The 23687-nt window shown below is 36.6% G+C and overlaps 1 protein-coding gene across 7 annotated transcripts in view; it reads right to left on the bottom strand.

Moving 5' to 3' along the window:
- The window catches only part of RASAL2 (RAS protein activator like 2), a 387077-nt gene that overhangs the window by 150542 nt on the left and 212848 nt on the right, over positions 1 to 23687 (bottom strand). The gene's annotated exons all lie outside the window — the stretch shown is intronic.

Genomic DNA, 23687 nt, shown 5'->3' on the forward strand with positions numbered 1-23687 from the left:
TAAAAATTAATTTTATAAACAGAATGGCTCCTAACTGATTAGTCAACTAGTTGTGATGAAACTATAGATAATATCACTATTCTCAGTCATTATTTTGGTTTGTTTTCAAATCTGACGTATTTCTAGGGTTTGTTTTTTCCTACATTCCTAAAAAGGAAGGCAGGTCAATGATGTAATCTTCATTATTGGTATGGTGACCTAACACATTCTGCAGCTGCTCGTTTGCTGAGGTTAGCATGTCAGCATTGAGCAATTAAAAAATTCACTGTTTGAATCACTGAGCAGATTCCACCTGCCACTTCAGACAGTAGAACAGGACAGACATGAGAAGAACCAGGTTTCAATCTTTTATCTACCGTTTAACAAACAGCTGATGGAAACAAGTATACTCTATCTCTATTTACGTATTTATATATATGTATTATATATCTCTCTCATATACTATCTAGATATACATTTACACACAGATATATTTGTATATGTACACATACATACATATGTGTGATGAGTGTGAATGTATGTATCTTTGGCACCCTTTTTTCCCTCCCCTTTTTCTCTCCAAGTCTCAATGATTCACATTTAAAGTCTCCTTTAATTCCATCATAATTTGGTTTTCGTTATCTGCTTTCATTTTCTTTCAAGGATCATAATACTCTAACATTGCATTTTCCTCTGCCTTTACTTTGAGTTTTCTATTTCTACTTCAGAAGAACTATTCCTATAAATCCTACTGCTACTCAAATAAGAGTCATAGAGGGGGAAAAGATATAAACAAAAAGTTATACAGAAAAGAACAGACTAAGGATCGGACCATGAAGACTTACAGACCACAGACTCCCACCCTGCCCTATATGAAACAAAACACAAACAACCCCTACCCTCTTCTCACTCAGGTGACCTTTAAGCTTTATCATTATTTGTCTCATTTATAATTAACATTAAAATAGTGCAAGGTATACCAAAATTATTTTTACTTATTATTCCTCAACATATTTATAAAAAATAAGTCATGGGGCTTCCCTGGTGGCGCAGTAGTTGAGAGTCCGCCTGCTGATGCAGGGGACACGGGTTTGTGCCTCGGTCCGGGGAGATCCCACATGCCGCGGAGTGGCTAGGCCCGTGAGCCATGGCCGCTGAGCCTGCGCGTCCGGAGCCTGTGCTCCGCGACGGGAGAGGTCACAGCAGTGAGAGGCCCGTGTACCGCAAAAAAAAAAAAAAATGTCATGATTTCCATCATTCTATCCAAGAGTCAGAGTCTAAGTTAGAGTCTAAGCAGTGAGTCTAAATTATCAGGGAAAGAGATTTCAGCTCAATAAAAGGAAGTCAGAGCCATTGCAAGGCGGTTTCCTAAGGGGCTGCCTACTACAAGAGGCAGTGACTCCCTAACTCTTCCCACACGGGTTGGCAGCCCATCTGATGAATAACTGTAGTGCAGCAGCTTTCAAACTATGCTACTGAACTCGTGTTCTGATGATAAAAGAGAATAATAGCAATCTTCCGTGACATGACAGAGAAAGTTCATGTATACGATTTTCTCAAGTGTGAGTTTTTTTCTTTTTAAATATATTTTAAAATGTTAGAATCTGTTACTGTTAATTAACCTTAAAGATGCCTGGAATAGTTCCAAATTCAGATCGATAATGACATTTTCAGATATTTGAAGGTGAATTATAACAATAATTTATTGTGTTCTGCAAAAAGCACTTTCCTACCTAGAGTTCTGATACTTGAGTAAATCTGAGAAGCACTGTTGAGGAAACAATTTTTCATATACCCAAATATGATGTTATTCCATTAGTCAACACTGTTCAAAGGATATTATACACCATATTTTATTAATTTCTATACTAAATCTTTTCACAAGTATGCATTCCTATTTATAATCCCGTTTTATGCCTTCTAGCCTTGATGTTGCCGCTTCTCTATCTAGAAGTTCCTTCCTTGCCTGGTCTGCCTGTCATACTCTTATTTACCCTTCAAAATCCAGATTTAAAATTATATTCTTAGTGTGGTTTACCTTATTTCCTACCCAGAGTTGATTACATTCTCCTCTGTATTTTTTTTTTTTTTACTCTCCACTATTTTTTTTTCTTTATAGCCTTCATCATTCTCTAACATTATACTATGTACTGATGTTTAATGTCTCTTTTCCCCACCAGAACATGAGGGAGGGGCTTTGTCTTGTTTTCAGCTTATTGCTAGAGCATAGAACAGTGCCTGGCTTAATAGGTACTTAATCAGTGATGCCTGGATGGAGAGATGGATGGATGGATAAAAAAATATATTTCAATTACCAAACCTTTGTAAGTACTTACACTGAGGAGTGCTTTAGAACAACTTGAGGACAGGGACCATAGCATATCCATTTTCTGATGCCACAGCCTAGCACTGTGTATGTACATGCGGTGAAACAAGAATATAAAGGAATTCGTCTCAGGTTTGTGCGATTTTAAGTTAACTAATTGAAGCCAATCGAATTATATACGAAGGGAAAATAGTCATTTCATCATTTATCCAATTAGGACCTACTTATAATAGGTGAAATCCTGATCCCTAGATGTTGCTTCTTGGAATAATTTTTAATGTCTTTGAACCCACAGCCATGTGTTGTGCTGCCTTGATCACAGAAATGCAGCTTTTGAGGTAGACACTGAAGAGACTGATAAAATCTTAAACTACGACACTAAGAAGGAGTTCTCTAAGAAGCTGGAGAAGCACGAGTAAATGGCTCACACTCCAGCCATGAGCTCAAGTTACAAAGTAACTGAAATCCATGTCCATACAGAAAATCCCTCATGGGTCAGAAGAGCCTCATAGAGTCTGAAGGTATTTTGAAATGATATATTGGATCACATAACTAGAAAGCTCAATTCAGCACCCAGCATATTCATTTTGGTTAGATGAGGGCACTTGAGCCATTTTATTTTTGCAAATTGTCACTATGTTGTCAATATCTGGTTTCACATTTCTCCCCTATACAGAGAGTTGGATAGGGTTGTCTTGACTAATCCATCTTACGCCGTCATGATCCAGCACTGTACTTACTAAATGGTTCTACTAGGTTGAACTACGTGAAAATGCCATTTTTGTAAGTCAAAAATAGTCAAATATCAGCAATGATCAAATGAATAATAAGAAAGATTCAAACACTGAATGAAGGGTTGGAGTAGATAATTTTAAAGGTCTCTACTTGTTCTGGAATTCCATATTATAATTCAAACATAAATAAGAACATCAATCAAATTTAAAGATTGGTCACCACCCTGTCAAACTATGGTCCTATTATAACTTAACACAGCACTCTGTTCTTGTCCTTCTTGGAACTTATATAATGTCTGCCACATAATAAATGCTTAATAAATATCTGCTAAATAAACAAATAGCTTGAAAACAGGTATAAATGGACTACCAAAGGCTGCCTCTATGTCAGTTTTCAAGTTCAGTGTCAACGAATATTGGTTTTGTTTCTAAAAGGCTAGGATGCTTTTTTCTAGTTATGAATCAAACAGTATGTTTTGTGAACTTTGAAGAATATGGATAGTACATTTTCTCCCTACCCCTTACAAAAGTAATTATGGAATTCTGACTTTGGTACAGGTATAGAAGTTAATGTAACAGCCATTAAGAAACCCTAAAACTATAGATGCATGATTTTCTGAAAATCAAAGGGCACACACAAAAAAGCTAGCTGCATATAATTAAAAGTTACTTGCACATCCACTTTCTTATCAAACAAATTAACAAATGAACAAACAAACAAAAAATCCTGGTAATACATGTCGTCTCCTCCTCCAAGCAGATACACATATTGATAGCAGTCAAACTGAGGTGTACACCAGTCTGTACGTGTGCTCCCTCTTCTGAACAGCAGATGATCAGAGACACAGCTTCTTCTAACCATAAGCAGTTTCTGTTAATGTCTCCCCATAAACCAGACTGACATTCTGATGCTGTGGCCTTCCTACTGCATTCTTTTCGGAGTTCATATTAGAAAAGGAAACCATTGTTTATAACTAGAATGACAAACACCAAAGTCACCCACTTATTCAGAAATGCCACTGAAATTCTAATTTTTATTCCATTTTATTTGTATATGATGGGACCACAAGGCACACTTCTCTTCTGATAAAAAGGCATTATAAAGCCCGAAGGATCTGTTAGTCATATGGTTAGCAAAGTACTCAGAGTGTTTAGAAAAGGCACATGCCAGACAAGTGACTATTTTGATGGCCACACAACGTTTTTACAACTTCTGGCTAGGCATTAGAGCTTTGCCTTGCTTTTCCAGCTAAGATGATTTAGTAGACTGCATTTGCTTACCTGAAATGGCCATTGGTCAGGAGAAAGCATTACAAAGAGCAGGCAAAATCACACATCAGTCACCCTTCTCAATACTCAGGCTGTCATATGAATAGGACCATACTTCAAAGAAAAATAAGCAAAACCTTTGTGGAAAAATCCAGGCAAATCTTTTTCTAGTTTTATTTCAGTGTATGAGTAATAATATACTACAGAAACAAAAGCAACACTTCTATTTCTATGAAAAAAAATCATTAATAAACAGTAAGAAGCAACTAAAAGCTTTCTGGGATAGGGTTGGATATTAATGGATATCTCAATATGTTCACAGAGCCAAGGACATGCCTGTGACACTGGCCCTCCTCATTTAAAAGAAGAGCTTAAACTGAACTTCAATAAAGCCTTCAAAAACTCATTTTCTTCAGTGGCTTTAAAATACATACATAACTATCTGCACCGCTTGGCTTGCTGGTTTCCTGTAAAGCTAATCTGCTGTCACAACTGAAGTACTATTAGTCCACCTTGCCCATATAATGCAGATAACACTTCAGTTTCAGTAAAAATATGTCATCAGCCATTTATTTTTGCCTTAGTTTTAAAGAATATTTGCAAGTGTGGGCTACTGTTTCCATAAGTCTACTTATAAAAAGCAAAGATGTTATGGTACAGTCATCTTTGGCATGCCACTGATACAACATATACATGTACTATATAATTGAAAACACTAGCGCATATGGCAGGTAAAGTCCACTTCACTCAATTTCCATTACTCTCTTACAACTAACTAAAGCAAGCTAAAATCTAGTAGAACTCCAAGAGATAAATCATGAAGCAAAGAGGACATCAAAATGGACAACAGACACATGAAAAGATGCTCAACATCACTAGTCATCAGGGAAATGCAAATCAAAACCACAATAAGATATTATCACCTCACACCCGTCAGAATGGTTTTCATCTAAAAGACAAGGGACAACAGGTGCTGGTAAGGATGTGGTGAAAAGGGAACCCTCATACACTACTGATGGGAATATAAATTGATCCAATACTATGGAAAATAATATGGATGTTCCTCAAAAAGTTAAAAATAGATCTACCATACAATCCAGCAATTCCACTACTGGGTATATACTCAAAGGAAATAAAAACAGTATTTTAAAGAGATATACGCACGCCCATGTTTACTGCAGCACTATTCACAATATCCAAGATACGGAAACAACCTTAAATGCCCATCAACAGAGGAGTGGGTAAAAAAGATACGATTTATATACCGATGAAATATTATTCAGCTATGAGATAGGAGGATAGCCTGCCATTTGTGACAACATGCATGGACCTTGAACACATTATGCTAAGTGAGATAAGTCAGACAGAGAAAGACAAATATGGTATGACATCACTTATATATGAAATCTAAAATGTCAAACTCAAAACAAGTCAGACAGTAAAATGGTGCTTACCAGGGGATGGGTTTGGGGGGATAAAACTGATGTTGTTTAAGGGTACAGACTTGCAATGGATAGTAAATAGGCCATAGAGATCTAATGCACAATGTAATAACTATAGACAACAAAATTATATTACAATTAGGTAATGTGAAAATAGCATTACAACGGTAATCATATTACAATATATAAATGTATCAAAGTAACATGTTGTACACCTTAAATTCATATAATGTTACGTGTCAAATATATTTGATTTTTTCAAAGATGGTTCTGATTATTTTTTTAACATCTTTATTGGAGTATAATTGCTTTACAATGGTGTGTTAGTTTCTGCTTTATAACAAAGTGAATCAGTTATACATATACATATGTTCCCATATCTCTTCCCTCTTTGATTATTTTTTAATAGAAAAATCCATTCCCCAAAGGAAAACTGAAATTATTAAGCAAGGGGAAAATTAATGTGTGGTACTTCTAGTCATTACTTCTGAACCATTAGGATGGTGATAGTAATAAAAATTAGACCCTTTTATTCAATTATATTCTAGGCTCCAAGAGTGCATCTCTGTTCCACTTTATGATACTAGTGTTATTACATTTTCATTTCAAATATTACATTTTGAAATACATACATGTTTCCCCTATTTTTTTGAAAAGGGTTATTTTTGAAAGTTCCTATGTAATGATATGAGATTTTTTCTTATTTTAAAAGGTGAGATGAATGATCCGCCAATCTGTTAAAGTCAAGTGTAAAACACTATGGACATGAAAAATAACTCCATAATCATTTTCAGTTTCAGAAAATATCAGTAAATATGAAAAATAACTTTCAAGAGGTTAAACTTCCTTCTAAATTTCTGCACATACAGTATAAAAAAATTCTTTATAGTTACTGAATAAAGTTCTACATAATAAGAAATAAATTAGACAGTCTTCCAGAAAAGGCAAAAGCAATGGTACAAAAGGTACAGAATTATGAGACAAGGCACATAGTTGATTCCAAACCAGCAATCCTACAAAGAAAGCACCATGTAGTTCAGCAACAAAAATAGTGCATTCAAGGACTGATTTACCATTTGCTTTAATAACAAATTTTTTGGTCCGTCACAACGGATAACGTATTTTCTCTCCGCAATAGAACGCGGCATCTAACTTTATTATTGCTGAAGCTAAAAACCAATGAAAAACTTGAAAATCATCTATGAGAGATTTGTTTCAGTGATAGGAGTGATGTAACCCCAATAAAAAACAAAAATTTGGGTTTTAACATATTCAAGAATTATGATTATGTGCCTGTACTATTCTTTAACGTACCTTCAATAATGGTTACTATTAACAGATAAATCTGCCCCAGGATATAAAAAAGTTAGAGCACCTATGGCTTGGGTTTTTGAACTAATTTAAAACTAAATAATGTATTTAACATGCTGGTCTTAAAATGTCATATTGATAGAAAACAAAAATAAGTGAAAAACAGCTATATTTAGGGGAAATCTAATACTTCAGTGATATTTTATAAGTGACAAAAACTGAGAGATAAAAGAGGGGTTAATGAATTTGCTAAGGAAATAGTCATTGGTGACCAAGGGCAGAATCACACTCCCACTATTAGATCTCTCAAGAGGCCATCCAGAGAAATAAGAACAGGGATATTTGTGTATGGGAACTGGAAATATACCTTTCCCCCTCATGTCAGGAAATAAATACAATGGTTTCTATCTCATTGGCAAGAGAAAGGTCACAACACTGCTTTTAAGGATATAGTTTTGTCCTTTGTCCTTTGTTCTAGGCTTGGATTTGTAAAATGTGATTATTATGGATCATGGTTTACCCTGTACCATCGGCTGTTGCATGATTAAAATGATCTCCTATAAAACATTCAAAATTTCCTAAGGTTTTCATGATACATATTTTAAATTCTATGTCACATGAAATTAAAAAGAATATGATGAACTGGAAAATGCTGAAAATATATTGTGCATCCTTGTTCACTGTTTAATTAGGCTCAATATTTATTGAGTGCTATTAAGTGCCAAACATGTTCTTGGTAGAGAAGTTCTCTAAATGATGCATGAAGTTGCATCTTTAAGTAAACAGAATTTCATTCATCACAGTTTTTCCTAAGACTGCCAATAGCAACAAGAAACCTACACATTTTGTTTTCATATTTTCAAATAAATGACTACACATTATTTTCCACTAAGTGACGGTAAAACAGACAACTCTGCTAATAAATTTATTTTTTTAACGGTATAAGGAGATAACCGTTGACAGCATCATAGGACTCGGGAGTACTCATCCTCTTTTTTTTTTAGAAGAGATTTTTTTTTAATTAATTAATTAATATTTGGCTGCGTTGGGTCTTCGTTGCTGCGCGCGGGCTTTATCTAGTTGCGGCGAGCGGGGGGCTACTCTTTGTTGTGGTGTGCAGGCTTCTCACTGCGGTGGCTTCTCTTGTTGCGGAGCATGGGCTCTAGGTGCGCGGGCTCCAGTAGTTGCGGCACGTGGGCTTCAGTAGTTGTGGCTCATGGGCTCTAGAGTGCAGGGTCAGTAGTTGTGGCACACGGGCTTAGTTGCTCCACAGCATGTGGGATCTTCCTGGACCAGGGCTTGAACCTGTGCCCCCTGCATTGGTAGGCGGATTCTTAAGCACTGCGCCACCAGGGAAGTCCTAAGAACTCAGCCTCTTTTGCTCACCACTCTAAGGTAGGTGAGCAGCAGAAAGAGCATAGAGGTTCAGAGGACTAACTGTAGGCGAGATTACCAGGTTCAAATACCAGCTGTGCCATTTACTACTTACAGAGTCTTGGAAAAGCCCTGCCTTGGTTTCATTAAATATTAAAAAAGTAAACAAACAGAGATAATAATAGTACCTAGCTCATAAAGTAAGTAACTATTTGCGAAGTGCTTGGAACAATTCCTGGCACAAACCACTATGTAAGCATTTGTTGAATAAAATAAAATAAAAATAGTATTCTGTGTGTTTGGGGGAGGGAGGCTGTAAAAAGGAGGGGGGTGGGAATGAGAACAGTTTTTATCATTCATCCCTGATTTGACATGGCATTCTTTCCCTCAAAAAGCTCACCTTCTTGTGATAAATATCTTTATGGATTTCTTCATTTACCAGGACTCACAAGCTATCATCACCTTGGATTCTCTAAATGGTTCTTTTCCTTCCATTTATAAAAATGTTTAATTCTTTTACCAGAGATCACTTTTAATGTGTTCATTACATGGTCTAGAGTACATCCCCCTGCAACTACAATCATGTGAAGAAGTCTGTAACTTTGTCAAAAACGTATTACTCTTACCAAGACTATTAGATATAAGACACTACATATACCCTATACTGTAATAGTAGATGCCTCGATAAGAAAATGCTGACATTATAAATTACCCAAGGAGAGGTACAAATGAAATGTTATGTGAAATAGTTTCTCAGTAGGTATGTAGGATAGTAGCTTATAGAACTTTGGGCATATATTTCAAGCAGCAACAGTAAAACAAACTAACACATCACTTATGTTCCTCATGTTACGGGCTAATATTAGCTCAATCTTCTGGACTTACTCAATGAAATAATTTTGAGAAAAGATTGTGCAGGGTTTACTAGTCACCTGATAGTAATGCTGTAATAAAGTGGAACTGAAATAAACTGGTGCCTTCACTTTAGCAGTCAACAACATTTATACTTTTCCTGCCACAAATGACTCTGATAACTTAAGGCAATTTAGTCAACAATATTATCAACCAAGATTTATTGAATGTATAATAAATACTGATCTAAATACTGCTGGAGATAGATTTTCCTGTCCAGTTGATAGTAAGAAGTACATCCAAAGTGGTTAAAGGGCATTAAATTTCATCAAATTAATTGTTTGCTGTGTACTTCATTTCTGATTACATATTTACTATCTGTGACTGTTTTTTAATGAAAGGAGTTGTTCTCATGAAAAATCTGGCATCTAGAATGTTTGTCATAATCTATTAAACTATGCATAATTCGTACTTAAAGTCTGAAATTTCAGTACACTACTTAAAAACTAGTTGGATTTTAAATGTGTTCATACATCGATTGTATGGAACTCAAGATTTCTTTTCTTACAGAAAATACAGCAAAACTGGCAGAGGGAAAGAAACAAACATTTAATGAGCACCCAGTATGTGCCAGCATTCTTCTGGGGAACTTAATTTTAACATGTTATTTTTCACAACCCTGTAAAGTAGTAACTATCATGCTGATTTTACACATTCAGATGGTTGTTTCCTTAAATTACACATTTATTAAGTAATATATGTACACTGTGGGAAAAATCTCAACTATACTTAAAATCAAATAGGCTAATAAAAAAATAGCAACCCCATAACCCACCCCATCAAAGGCATTCCTTCTTTTAATTTTTAGCCTTGTCTTTTGGTATTTATCTCAACATTTCTAAATAAAACCTAGTGGTATAAGAATATTATTTAGATATGTTGAGATTAAATTGAGAAGGCCCTAAAAGCCTTCTATCCTCTTACTCCAGTTAGGACTGGACACTCTCTCAGCCAGCTACATGGCTGCCATCCCAGGACATCCCTTCACCAGTATTCTGGGGATTCCCTTTGTCTTCTTCTTGTCCTTTTCTATTTACCCCTTCTGTTACTTGACAAATCATTTAGCTTGGAATACAATTTCAGTTTAGAGTCATGTTCGCTTGGAACTTTAATAGCACTACTCCATGGTCTTAGCCTCTAACATTGCTGTCAAGAACTCAGATGCCACTCTTATTCAAATGCTGTATAGCATATTTTTGTTTCTGTTTTAAATCCCTGAAAACCTTTAGGAGGTTCTCCTTATCTCAGATGTTCTGAAATTTCCTGAAGATGTGCTTTGAAATAGGTCTTTATTTACGTTGCCAAGCACTTAACAGGTTCATTTAACCTGTAAACTCATAACCTTCAGTTCTTGGAATTTTTCCTTCAGATCTTGACCAAATGTCCCTTAAACAGTGAGATTTTCCCTGGTCATCTCATATAGAATAATGTTCCTCTGCCTTCTTGCCCACCCACAGTACTTTCTAGATCCTGTACCCCACCTCAATTTTCTCCCACTGCATTCGTCATCACCATATGACATAACATAGAGCTGTCTATCTTTGTCAGTCTACTCCTACCAGAATGTAAGCTCCATGAAGGCAGGGGCTTTGGTCTGCACTGCTGACTGCTTTGAATGCTTTATTCACATAGGCCAGAACAGTGTGCAGCACATAACAGAAATTTTTTAAATATATATGATGAATGAAAGGATTATCTCCATAAGGAAAGGTAATTTGCTAAGTCAGTCACTCTGTAGGGCTTTGAATCGGGAACAAAATCTTGGCAAGAGAGAAAAGACAGACAAGGTCTCACAGCCGCTTGTCAGTAATTTAAGTCATTTCAAAATAAGAAATAGCCAATCAGTAATTGCGATTTGTACAAAGGGATGAGGAAGCACCATAATAAACTGGATTTTGAGTCATACATATTTGGGTTTGAATTTTGGTTCTGCCATTCATTTGGCATCAGTATTCTTGTCTATAAAATGAGGATACTAACAGCGTCTGTTTCACAGGACTACTGCCAGGAGTAGATGACAGAATGCATAGCCAGTCCTTAGCATGGTCACTATTTATTTATTATTATTATTATTTTTTTTTGCGGTATGCGGGCCTCTCACTGTTGTGGCCTCTCCCGTTGTGGAGCACAGGCTCCGGACGCGCAGGCTCAGCGGCCATGGCTCACGGGCCCAGCCGCTCCGCGGCACATGGCATCTTCCCGGACCGGGGCACGACCCCGTGTCCCCTGCATCGGCAGGCGGACTCTCAACCGTTGCGACACCAGGGAAGCCCAGCACGGTCACTATTTTGTCATCATTGTGTCTATCTGGCCACACTTGTTTCTTCATATTCATAACTATTCTTTATTTTTATTCTAAAAATATAAAGAGATAAAACTGATAGAGCAATCAGTGATACTAAGAAACAGGAAGAATCAGAGGTTCACACTTAAAATAGCTAGTTCATGGTATTGTATCCAAAAAACATGATAGGAGGTGAGATAAAGTCTACACAGCATACTTATTCAAGAATTTATTGAATTTATCAAAAACAAAAAAAACAAACAACCCTATTGCAGCAGTCTGCAACCCAGAAGAGGGCCCTTAGCAGACATCAAATCTGTTTGCTGTTTAAACCACCCAGTCTATGGTATCCTATTATAGCATCAGGAACTAAAACAAGTACTATATAAGAATGTATTATTTAGGCATAAATACAACAGAGCAGTTAAATTCATTGCTAAGTTTGGGAAAGCTTATGGAAATTTTAGTATAATTCTAATTTATTAACCATAGAAACACATTTAGTTATAAAAGCTCATCTTTATCAATAACCCTATGCTATATCACTGACATTAAACATTATTAGAAGAGGCCACATTTTCTCCTCATTCCTATTTTGCACGTGGTTTCTTTTTTGGGAGGCTTACCTACCACTGTGGAACTTTCTAGCTTTGAGCAGCTACTCCAAGGCTATTTTTATCTAATTGTTTTGTGCACTGCTGATGATATTCTGCTTTTAAATATATTTTTCTCTCTCTTACTGTCAGTCACTCCCAATGTATTATTTCACAGGCTCCCTCCCTAGCTCATCTGGTTCCTAATACACACATCTGAATACTTCCCTACAGTTCCTACTTTTAGAAATTACAAAAGGTTTGTTTAAATGTTTTTGACCCTTTGATGGCACTACTTTGATTAAAGGAAAAGGAAAAAAACCCAAAGGGCTCTAAGATATAAAAAAATGAACTGACATAAAATAATAATCTTTATTACCAGTTCTCTTTCTACTTCAGTCTCTTTCACTTCCTTCCTATCCCAAGAATTCATCTTCTTTTTACTTTTTTCTACCTTGAATTTTTCCTGTTATTCTCTACTCTGTAGTTAGAAATAACATGGCAAACACAGACAAAATAAAAATTATTTTGTAAGCAAAGGAAAAAAATGAAATGGATGGGAAGTTCCTGTTGTGATATATTAACTGTCAATTGAAATGGGAAAAAGTTAACGTGCAAATTTCTGAAGACAACAGGAAAGTAAATAGGCTGTACATTTCAGAGAAAAGAAAGTAGTCAGAACAATCCAGCAGACACAACAGCTTTATGAGAAACTTGGGAGCTTCGTTTCTTAAGTATTGTTACTATACAAATTAGATGGCAGGGGAGTGCCAAGAGGGTCATAACAAAACACGCTTCATCCCTGGAGGCAGCTCCAGTCTGTTTTGGATACAAACTCAACTAGATTTTCCACCTCTCTGATTTACAAATCCTTCTGTTTGAAATATAAACTAAAAAGGCTTCAGTAAATAGCTGAACCAAACCTGCTCCCTGCCCCCCCCCCCAAAAAAAAAGAACAGGAGGAGGGGGTGGGAAGGGCTGGGGAGGTGGGGGGAAGGAGAGAGGAGAGGGAGACACTGCTGGTGCAAGTAAAGTAAGCAATGTTTAGATAATTTTGCTCAGCTTATCTGAATCATATATTTCTTCTTTTTGGGAAAGTTTCCATAGCAGCCAAGAGCCTAGATCAAGTCTCAAAAATAAATCTCAAGATGCACTATAAACAACTCCACTCCCATCTTTCTACCTCAAGTTACATAACAGAATGGTGAATTATGACTGTACTTTAGAAGAAAGGAATTTGCCAAACTGTGCAAGTAAAAATGGAAAAAACAAATGAGTAAAGTCATGAGATACAGAGACAGGATGCTTCCTAAGATGCCATACCTGAAACTTCTTTATTGGGTTGGTTTAAACCTGTCCAAGCAAAATGAGAAACATAAAATAAGAAACATAACACTTCTATTATCTCACTGGTTCCATGAGTCAGAGAGAATTGAAGTTTGTCTCAAATCAAAATTTATGTTGTTGGTCATGCATTCTTCTTTCAAATCATAATAAACATCTCCTCAGATAAGGAAGCTGAGGCTGATGTTTAAAAATGATGAGAAGAGGGGATTTCCCTGGTGGTCCAGTGGTTAAGACTTCACCTTCCAATGCAGGGAGTGTGGGTTCGATACCTGTTTGGGGAGCTAAGATCCCACAGGCCTTGGGGCCAAAAAACCGAAACATAAAACAGAAGCAATATTGTAACAAATTCAATAAAGACTTTAAAAATGGTCCACTTCAAGGGAGGGGGTATCTGTACGTGTATGGCTGATTCATTTTGTTGTCCAGTGGAGGCTAACACAACATTGTAAAGCAACCGTGCCCCAATAAAAATTAATGTAAAAAAAAATGGTCCACATCACAAAAAAAAAAAAAAATCTTAAAAAAAAAAAAATGATGAGAAGAGATGGAATTGGAATCCAGTTAGGGCAACTTCAAAGCTTGTGCCATTTCCACTGCCTCACAACTGCCTCTGATAAAGGCAATCCTTTCAGAGAGAATGGAGAGTTCCAGTCACAGGTATGAACTTTCTTTCCTAAAGCAGTAAGCTCCCTACCTGTGAGATAACTGCTAAATCTGCTCCTGTGATTTTGATAGACTAATTAATCTCTTAACCAAAACGCCAACAATAGCACACACGTGTATGCTATCAACCTGAAATGCAGCAGAAAGGATAAAAAGATCATTTTCTATTATTAAAAGAACATATTTTATCTTACCATTCTGTATAGGAACAAGAAAATATTTAATAAAAGCTATTTACTACCAACAAAATCTTTAAAAAAAAAAAAAAAGCACAGATGCTGTGCTCACTAACACAACTATGGTTACAATATTAACCAGCAGCACAATCTAAGAGTTCAGATCTGACATTTGCAACCAGGTACACTCGATGCTATGATTTGTTAACTTGGACAATGGCGCATACCAACTTTGCATTTATCAGAACCAACAGTTGTGACTGTATAACTGTTTATAGTCCCTGTGGCCGCATAATGATACTAATTCTCTAATTTCGTTCCTAAAATATTTCTCTGAAGTGGATGTGATTTTCCCTGCAGAGGATGGGGGTGGAGGAGAAATACTTCCCACACCTAAGATTACTTTTCACTTTGAAGTGCCTCACCTGAAAAAGTCAAGCAAAGGTTTCTCTAATGTGTCAGTCATTTGCTCAACAATCACTCACTCACTCAACCTGCAACCATGCACAAAACAACCTGACTCACTCACTCAACCTGCAACCATGCACAAAACAACCTGCTAGTCGCCATGGCGACACCAAAATGAAGATAGTGTTGTCAACTAAGAGGTTCCAATCTAGGAAAGAAGATACACACCAACAACTTGTTAAAAGCGTAAGGACATACATTCATTATTAGAGGTAAAAAAGGAGCTGTTTATCAGAGATAAAGGCTGTGAATTCGGATTAGTGGAATAAAAGGAAAAACTGCCAAGAGGTGATATCTAATTGGGCTTCAGGACAAATGGGACTATCATAGATGAGGGTGGTGGAGTGAGAGAACATAGCAAGATAATCCAGGCTGATGGCCCAATGTGAGCAGAAGCCCAGGTATGAGAATGCCTGGGAAACCTGAAGCAGTCCTATGACCTGGACCCAGAATATCTGTGGTGGGTAAAGAAAGAGGAAGTTAGAGAGCCAAGTCTGGGTCAGAATTCAGAGGACCTGTAGTGTTATTGCAAATCTGGATTTCATCCTATAGATAATGGAGATCCGGCAAAAGTGTTTAAAGAAATAAAGTAATATGATTCAATAGTGATTTTAAGAAGATTAATGCCAAACAAGCAGTGAAAGGAGTAGCATGAAGGAAGAAGACAGAACCAAGAAGAGATAGATGGGTAGTTATTAAGACATCTAGGTAGAAACAAATGAGTAATGTAAGGTTAGAAGGACTAGAAGGATGGTGGTCGTATTAACAGAAACAGCAATCACATGAGAACAACAGGCTGTCGGGGAAGGAGGGGATAAAGAAGAGAACTACACAAAGAGAATGGCTTCAGTTTTGAACATTCCAGTAGAGATGTTCAGATGACCAGTTGGGAATTCAGGTCTGGAACTGAGAAATTAAAGCCAGAAATAGGGACTTAAAAGTTATTGGCACCAAGATGATGTCTGGAAACATGAAAATAGGTGAAGTCATCTACAAAGAAAGGACAAAGCAAGCGAAGAAGGGTAAGGATAAGACCTTTAGATACCTGCACTTACAAAGAGGGAAATAGTCAAGAAGGTACAGTGAGGGAGAAACACAACCAAGAGAAAAAAAGTTACAGGAGTCAAGAAAGGAGAGCTCTAAAGAGGGGAAGGAAGTCAACCATTACAAACTCTGAAGAGAGTTAGAAGGTGAAGAGGACAGCAGTTATGGAACTTATCACATCTCTGAGACTGCTAGAAATTTCAGTGGCAGATGAAATCAGATTTCAAGGTACAGAAAAATATGAGTAAACTGCTTTTTAGAAAAGGTTGATGAAGAACTGAGCTAGCCCTAAAGTGTCCTAACTTCTAGTCAGTTCTAGAACCAGATAATATACTAAAAATTAGAATGTGACAGTTACTGGAGAAGGATGTTAAGTGAATCAGTGAGAGAGCAGAACTAGGAATGACTCAAGTGTGCTATTTTGATTTTAACTTATCTAGCTTCTAAAATAGAGTAAATTTTATGAATTAAATACTTATAATAAAGTGGGAGGAAGCTGGCTTTAGTCATAAGAGCATTAATCTATGTTGCTTTTCACCTCAAGTCTAAGAGGACATTACAACTAGTATTGAACAAGCATGGAAACTTGCTTTAGTTATTGTCATCATTTATTTGCTTAGATTTCTATGTCCTTATTGTCAATTTGATCCCAAATTCGTTTCCTGTTGTTTCAATTAATTCAGTTATATCAATTTGGTCTTCTTGGAGACGACTTCACAGCAGCCTTCTGACTGCTCCAGTCTGAACTGGCTGTCATCACTCTGTGGCTGCTACCGAGCTATGTAACCGGGTTCCCTCTGCACCCTCCGTCTCTCCCCTGAACTGGATCTCCTATCCTATATCCCACATCCTGCTCGTTCGTGGTTAACAATGTATCCCATTAGCCTCAGGAGAAATGATATGTAGGAGGTAATTTTTTTAACCTTGTATGTCTGAAAATGTCTTTATCTTATCCTCATGTGCAATTCATGACTTACAGCTAAATACAGAATTCTATATTGAAATAATCTTCCTTCAGAAGACTGAGGGCATTCCTCATGGTTTTCTAGCTTCTGAAACTGCTGATAGAAGTCTGAAGCCATTCTGATTTCTGATCCTTAGTTTGTAATCTGTTTTTCCTTTCTTTGGCAGTTTGTAAAATGGCCTCTTTGTCATCAGAGACAAATTGAAATTTCCCGAAAATGTGCCTTGTCATAGGCACTTAGTAATTCCTTTCAATCTGGAACCTCATATCCTTCAGTTGTGGGAATTTTCTTAAATTATTTTGCTAGTGATTTCCTCCCCTTGTTTTTCTTTTTCTGGAACTCATTGTTTTGACTTCCTAAACTGATATCTAATTATTTTATCTTTTTTTTCCTCTACTTCCTGGAATATTTCCTCATTGTCATCTTCCAACACTTCTATTGAGTTTTATTTCTGTTAAAATTTTTTAAATACACAGCAGCATTTTGGCTTTGTGTAACATTCAGTTCTTGTCTCACATATGTAATATTTTCTCTCTCTGAAGATAATCATAATTTTTTTTTAAGTTTTCTATTCCCTGCATACCTCTGTTCCTCCAAGTTTCTTTTTCCTTTTGTTTTTATTTGTTTTGGATTTTTTCTTTCAAGCTAGAGGCTTTCCCTCTGATGACTACTAGCTTTGGGAATGTCAGTGTCCTTAGGTCTTTCCTCTTGGGCTGGTTAAATATCCCCATGGCACTGATCTCCTGCCTGGAGGGTAAAAGGCAAGTGAGGGAGACAGGTGGAGGGGTCTCATCATTCAGTATGCAGGTGTTCATTTTACTCCCTTGTATTTGGTAAAGTGCCCTGTGCTCTCAACTTTGCCTGGTATAACCCAGTCCAGAGACCCTTGAGTTTTCTCCCCCACAGAATTAACCTACAGCCTTCCATTAGGGTAGAGATGGGGGCAGGAAGAGCAACGATTCAGTGGTCTGGGGGAGAGGAGAAGACTGAGGGATCTACTACTATGTGTTCTTGCTGCCATCGATTCCTGAGCTATTTGAAGATTCTGCGGTAAAAATCTGGTTGGTTCTTGGCTTTCTTCGTTGCTAGATTAAGATTTGGCTTTCTCAGGTCAGCTAGGACATTTACCACACTCCATTTGCTTTCCAGCTTTCAATTTATTATTATTGTTTTTTGTGGTTGTTTTCTTCTTTGCCATTCTCCTTATCCTTGAAGGATCATGTCTTTAAAAGAATATCCCTTTACTATAGTTGTAGTGGGGTTTCTGCAAGGAATACAAATTATATGCTTATGTTCAATCCACCATTTTTCTCTTCAGAAGTCCAGGCTGAATCAAAAACCATTCCTGATGCCACTCATTACTATTCCCCCCCAATTCTCCAACTACCATAGTCGTTTACTAAGGTTAACATTGCCTTAGGACTGGTCGAGAGAGGCCCCTCACCTGGGCATCACATTTTAGAGGGCTCTACTTGGTTGGTGTTTTGGGGCACCAACCCCAACAGAGCTTGAATGTATCAGCCAGGATGTCCACATGCCTGTTTGTAGGGTCTCTCATGACATGGGACCAAATTTGAAAATTCTAGCCTGACGTTCCAGATTGTTATAAAAGTATACGGTCAAAGTTGAAGAACAGAATGTATTTTAAGTTAAAAAAAAAAGTTTGTTAGACTAACTTAAATATTAAGATATGATACAGTTTCTAAACTTAGCAAGTAGCTGGTCCACAGTTAAACACTGACTTCCTTCATGATTTCTCCTTCCCTATGTCTTCTGGATTTACAGCAACCCTGACAGTAGCCTATACAAATGACTTAACTGAATCAGAAAAGGAATTTTTTATTTAAGACACGTTACTGCCATCTGCCGGACATTTTAAAAAATAAGGACAAATCAACAATGAGAATTGGATGACATGTACCCCTAGTTGCTGGGCAACACATAATTTGCACCACCAGATGGGCAGCACTGCCTTGGAATCACCTTTCACAAAACTGAACTAATCTGTACTATTCCATGATGAGGGTGGGGAGGAAGATAAAAGAGCAAATCAGGAATCTAAACATCCACTTATAACTTAGAAGAGACTGTGGTCTGATACCTTGACTTAGAACCGATTTCCTCATTTAAGAAATGGTTTAGCTGTTAATCTAAATCTAGCTCATAAGAGTGAAATTTAAAAAATGGCTTTAGGACCAACAGGCTGGGAGCCACTGAATGAGGCAGGGCCTGGCAGCCTTCTGGGCTAAGACCCACCCCTACCTATCAACCCACCCATCGTTGTCAGCTCCAACACAACAGAAGGGCCCATGGAGCCCACACAGGGGACACCCCTAGAGTACATAGCTCTGGTGACCAGAGGGGAGTGTCCCGTTGGGCCTCATAGGAGGTCTCCTACATAAGGCCACTTACCCAAAATTGGGAAATGTAACTGACCTACCTAATACAGAGAAAGAGAATTAGGCAAAACAAGGAGACAGAAGATGTTCCAAACAAAGGAACAAGACAAAAATCCCAGAAGAAAAACTAACCAAAGAAGACATAAGCGATCTAACCAATAAAGAGTTCAAGGTAATGATCATAAACATGCTCAATGAACTTGGGAGAAGAATGGATGAACACAGTGAAGTGTTTAACAAAGAGTTAGAAGATACAAAGAAGAACCAAACAGAGCTGAAGACTACAATAACTGAAATAAAAAATATACTAGAAGGAATCTAAAGTAGATTAGATGATACAGAGGAACAGCTCAGTGAACTGAACGACAGAGTAGTGGAAATCACCCAAGCTGAACAAAAAAGAATAAAAAAAAATAAGGATAGTTTTTAAGATACCTCTGAGACAACATCAAGCATACTAACATTCACATTATAGGGGTACCAAAAGGAGAAGAAAGAGAGGGGGACAGAGAACCTATTTGAGGAAATAATAGCTGAAAACTTCCCTAACCTGGGAAAGGAAACAAATATCCAAGTCCAGGAAGCACAGAGAGTCCCAAACAAATGAACCCAAAGAAATCTACAACAAGACACATTATAATTAAAAGGGCAAAAATTAAAGGTAACAAGAGAATTTTAAAAGCAGCAAGAGAAAAGCAACTAGTTATGTACAGAGGAACAACCATTAGACCAGTGGTCCCCAATCTTTTTGGCACTAGGGACTGGTTCTGTGGAAGACAATTTTTGCATGGATTCCGGGGTGGTAGTTCAGGTGGTAATGTGAGCAATGCGGGGGATGGTTCAGGCGGTAATGTGAGTGATGGGGAGCCATGGGGAGCAGCAGATGAAGCTTCGCTTGCTCGCCCACCGCTCACCTTCTGCTGTGCAGCCCGGTTCCTAACAGGCCAGGACCGGTTTCGGTCCGCGGCCTGGGGATTGGGGACCCCTGCATTAGACTGACTTTTCAGCAAGAACTTTGCAGGCCAGAAGGGAGTGGCATGATATATTCAAAGTGACAGAAAAAAAACCCTACAACTAAGAATCCTCTGCTTGGCAAGGTTATCATTCAGATTTAAAGGAGAGATAAAGAGTTTTACAAAAAGAAAAAGCCAAAAGAGTTCATCATCATTAAACTGGCCTTAAAAAAAATGTTTCAAAGACTTTACTAAGGGGAAAAGAAAAGATGACAATTAGAAATACGAAAATTACAAAAGGAAAAATCTCATTTGTAAAGGCAAACATACAGTAAAGGTAGTAAATCAACCACTTACAAAGTTGGTAGGAAGGTTACAAGACGAAAGTAGTAAAATCATCTATATCTACAATGAGTAGTTAAGGGATAGACCAAACAAAAGGTGTAAAATATGATGTCACAAACATTAAATGTTGGGCAGTAGTGTTAAATGTAGGGTGGTTAAAATGTGTTTGAACTTAAGAGATCATCAACTTAATCTTCCTGCAGCATGAACAGGAGGCTATAAAATATGTCCCACCTCCTTTCATGCAAGATGCATCCTTCTGTTAAGGACCTTAACCCTCTATTTACTTTACCATGTTGCACCATGCGATGATTTTGCCTACCTTCACCATTTGACTGTTGGTAAAAAATTATATTTTACTCTTTTGCACAAAGTTTGAATCCTGTTTTATCTCTGATTATAATTAACACTTGTTTCTGCAAGATTAGCAAAATGATGACAATTGATGAAGTTCTGTAATGGGCACATGGATGTGTATTGCATTATTCAACTTTGTGTCTGAAAATTCTCATAATAAAAAAATAAAAAAAAAAGAGAGACCATCAACTTAAAATAATCACGTATAGACAGGTTGTTACATATGAACTTCATGGTAACTACAAACCAAAAATATATAATAGATACACACCAAAGGGAGAGAAAGGAATCCAAACAAAACACTAAATTCTATGAGAAGAAAGCCAGGGTAGCAATACTTACATCAGAAAAACTACACTTTAAGACAAAGACTGTAACAAGAGACAAAGAAGACATTACATAAAGATAAAGGGATCAATCCAACAAGAAGACGTAACACTTGTAAATACATATGCATCCAACACAGGAGCACCTAAATACATAAAGCAAATATTAGCAAACATTAAAGGAAAAAATGACAGTAAGACAATCATAGTAGGAGACTTTAATACCCCACTTACCTCAGTGGATAAATCATCCAGACAGATAATCAATAAGGAAACACTGGCCTTAAATAACACATTAACTATTTGAATGTAATAGATATATACATAGAATAGTCCATCCAAAAGCAGCAGAATACACACTCCTTTCAAATGCACATGAAACATTCTCTGAGATAGATCACATCCTAGGCCACAAACAAATATATTTAAGATATTTTATATTTAAGAAGACTGCAATCATATCAAGCAGGTTTTCCGAACACACAGTATGAGACTAGAAATCAACCACAAGAAAAAAACTGCAAAAAACACAAACATATGGAGGCTAAGCAATATGTTACTAAACAATCAATGGATCACTGAAGAAATCAGAGTCAAAAAATACCTGGAGACAAATGAAAATGAAAACACAATGATCCAAAATCTACGGGATGCAGCAGAAGCAGTTCTAAGAGGGAAGTTTACAGTGATACAAGCCTACCTCAAGAAACAAGAAAAATCTCAAATAAATAATCTACCCTTACACTTAAAACAACTAGGAAAAAAGAAAGAAGAAGAAAAACCCAAAGACTGGAGAAAGAAAGAAATAATAAAGATCAGAATAGAAATACAAGGAGACTAAAAGAAAGAAAGAAAAGATCAGTGAAACTAAGAGAAGGTCCTTGGAAAAAATAAACAAAAATTGATAAACCTTTAGCCAGACTCATAAAGAATATGAATTAAAAGAGAGGTACCAAACAGATGAAATTAGCAATTAAAGAAGTTATGATTGACCACACAGAAATACAAAAGACCTTGATATTACTATGAACAATTATATGCCAATGAAATGGACAACCTAGAATAAATGAACAAATTCCTAGAAATGTACAATCTCCCAAGACTGAATCAGGAAGAAACAGAAAATATGAACATACTGATTACCAGGAAGGAAACTGAATCCGTAATTTTTTAAAAACTACCAACAAACAAATGTCCAGGGCCAGAGGGCTTCACAAGTGAATTCTACCAAACATTTAGAGTTAACACCTTTCTTAAACTATTCCCAAAAACTGAAGAGAAAGGAATGCTTCTGAACACATTCTACAAGGCCACCATTGCCCTGATAACAAAATCAGATAGACACGACCAAAAAAAAAAAAAAAAAAAGATTACAAGACAATATCACTGATGAATATAACATGCAAAAATCCTCAGCAAATATTAGCAAACCAAATTCAACAGTACAATAAAAGGATTATATGCCACAATGAAGTGGGATTTATCCCAGAGAAGCAAGGATAGTTCAATACCTGCATGTCAATCAATGTGATACACCACATTAAAACACTCAAAATAAAAAGTATACAATCATCTCAACAGACGCAGGAAAAAGCTCCAACAAAATTCAACATCCATTTATGATAGAAACTCTCAACATAGTGGGTATAAAGGGAACATACCTCAACATAATAAAGGCCATATTTGACAAACCCAGAACCAATATCATATGAGACAGTGAAAAGCTGGAAGCATTTCCTCTATGATCAGGAACAAGACAAGGATGCCCACTTGGTCCACTTTTATTCAACACAGTACTTGAAGTCCCAGCCACAGCAGGCAAGAAAAAAAGAAATGAAAGGAATCCAAATTGGAAAGGAAGAAGTAAAACAGTCACTGCTTGTAGATGGCATGATATTATATATAGAAAATCCTAAAGATGTCACCAGAAAAAACTATTAGAACTAATAAATAAATTTGGTAAAGTTGCAGACTACAAAATTAACATAAGAAATATGATGCATTTCTATACATTAATAACGAACTATCAGAAAGAGACATTAAGAAAACTATCCCATTTACAATTGTATCAAAAAGAATAAAATACCTAGGAATTAATCTAACTAAGGATTAAAAGACTTGTAGTCAGAAAACTATAAGATAATGCTGAAAGAAATTAAAGACAACATGGACAAATGAAAAGATATACCGTGATCACAGATGGGAAGAATTAATATTTTTAAAATGACCATATTATCCAAAACAATCTATAGATTCAATGCAATCCCTATCAAAATACCAATGACATTTTTCACAGAAATAGAACAAAATATCCAAAAATTTGTATGAAAACACAAAGACCTCAAATAGCAAAAACAATACTGAGAAAGAAGAACAAAGCTGGAGGTATCACGTTCCCTGATTTCAAACTATACTACAAG

This window comes from Monodon monoceros, unplaced genomic scaffold (assembly GCF_005190385.1).
Source record: "Monodon monoceros isolate NGI ecotype Baffin Bay Population unplaced genomic scaffold, NGI_Narwhal_1 Super_Scaffold_18, whole genome shotgun sequence".
Lineage (NCBI taxonomy): Eukaryota > Metazoa > Chordata > Mammalia > Artiodactyla > Monodontidae > Monodon > Monodon monoceros.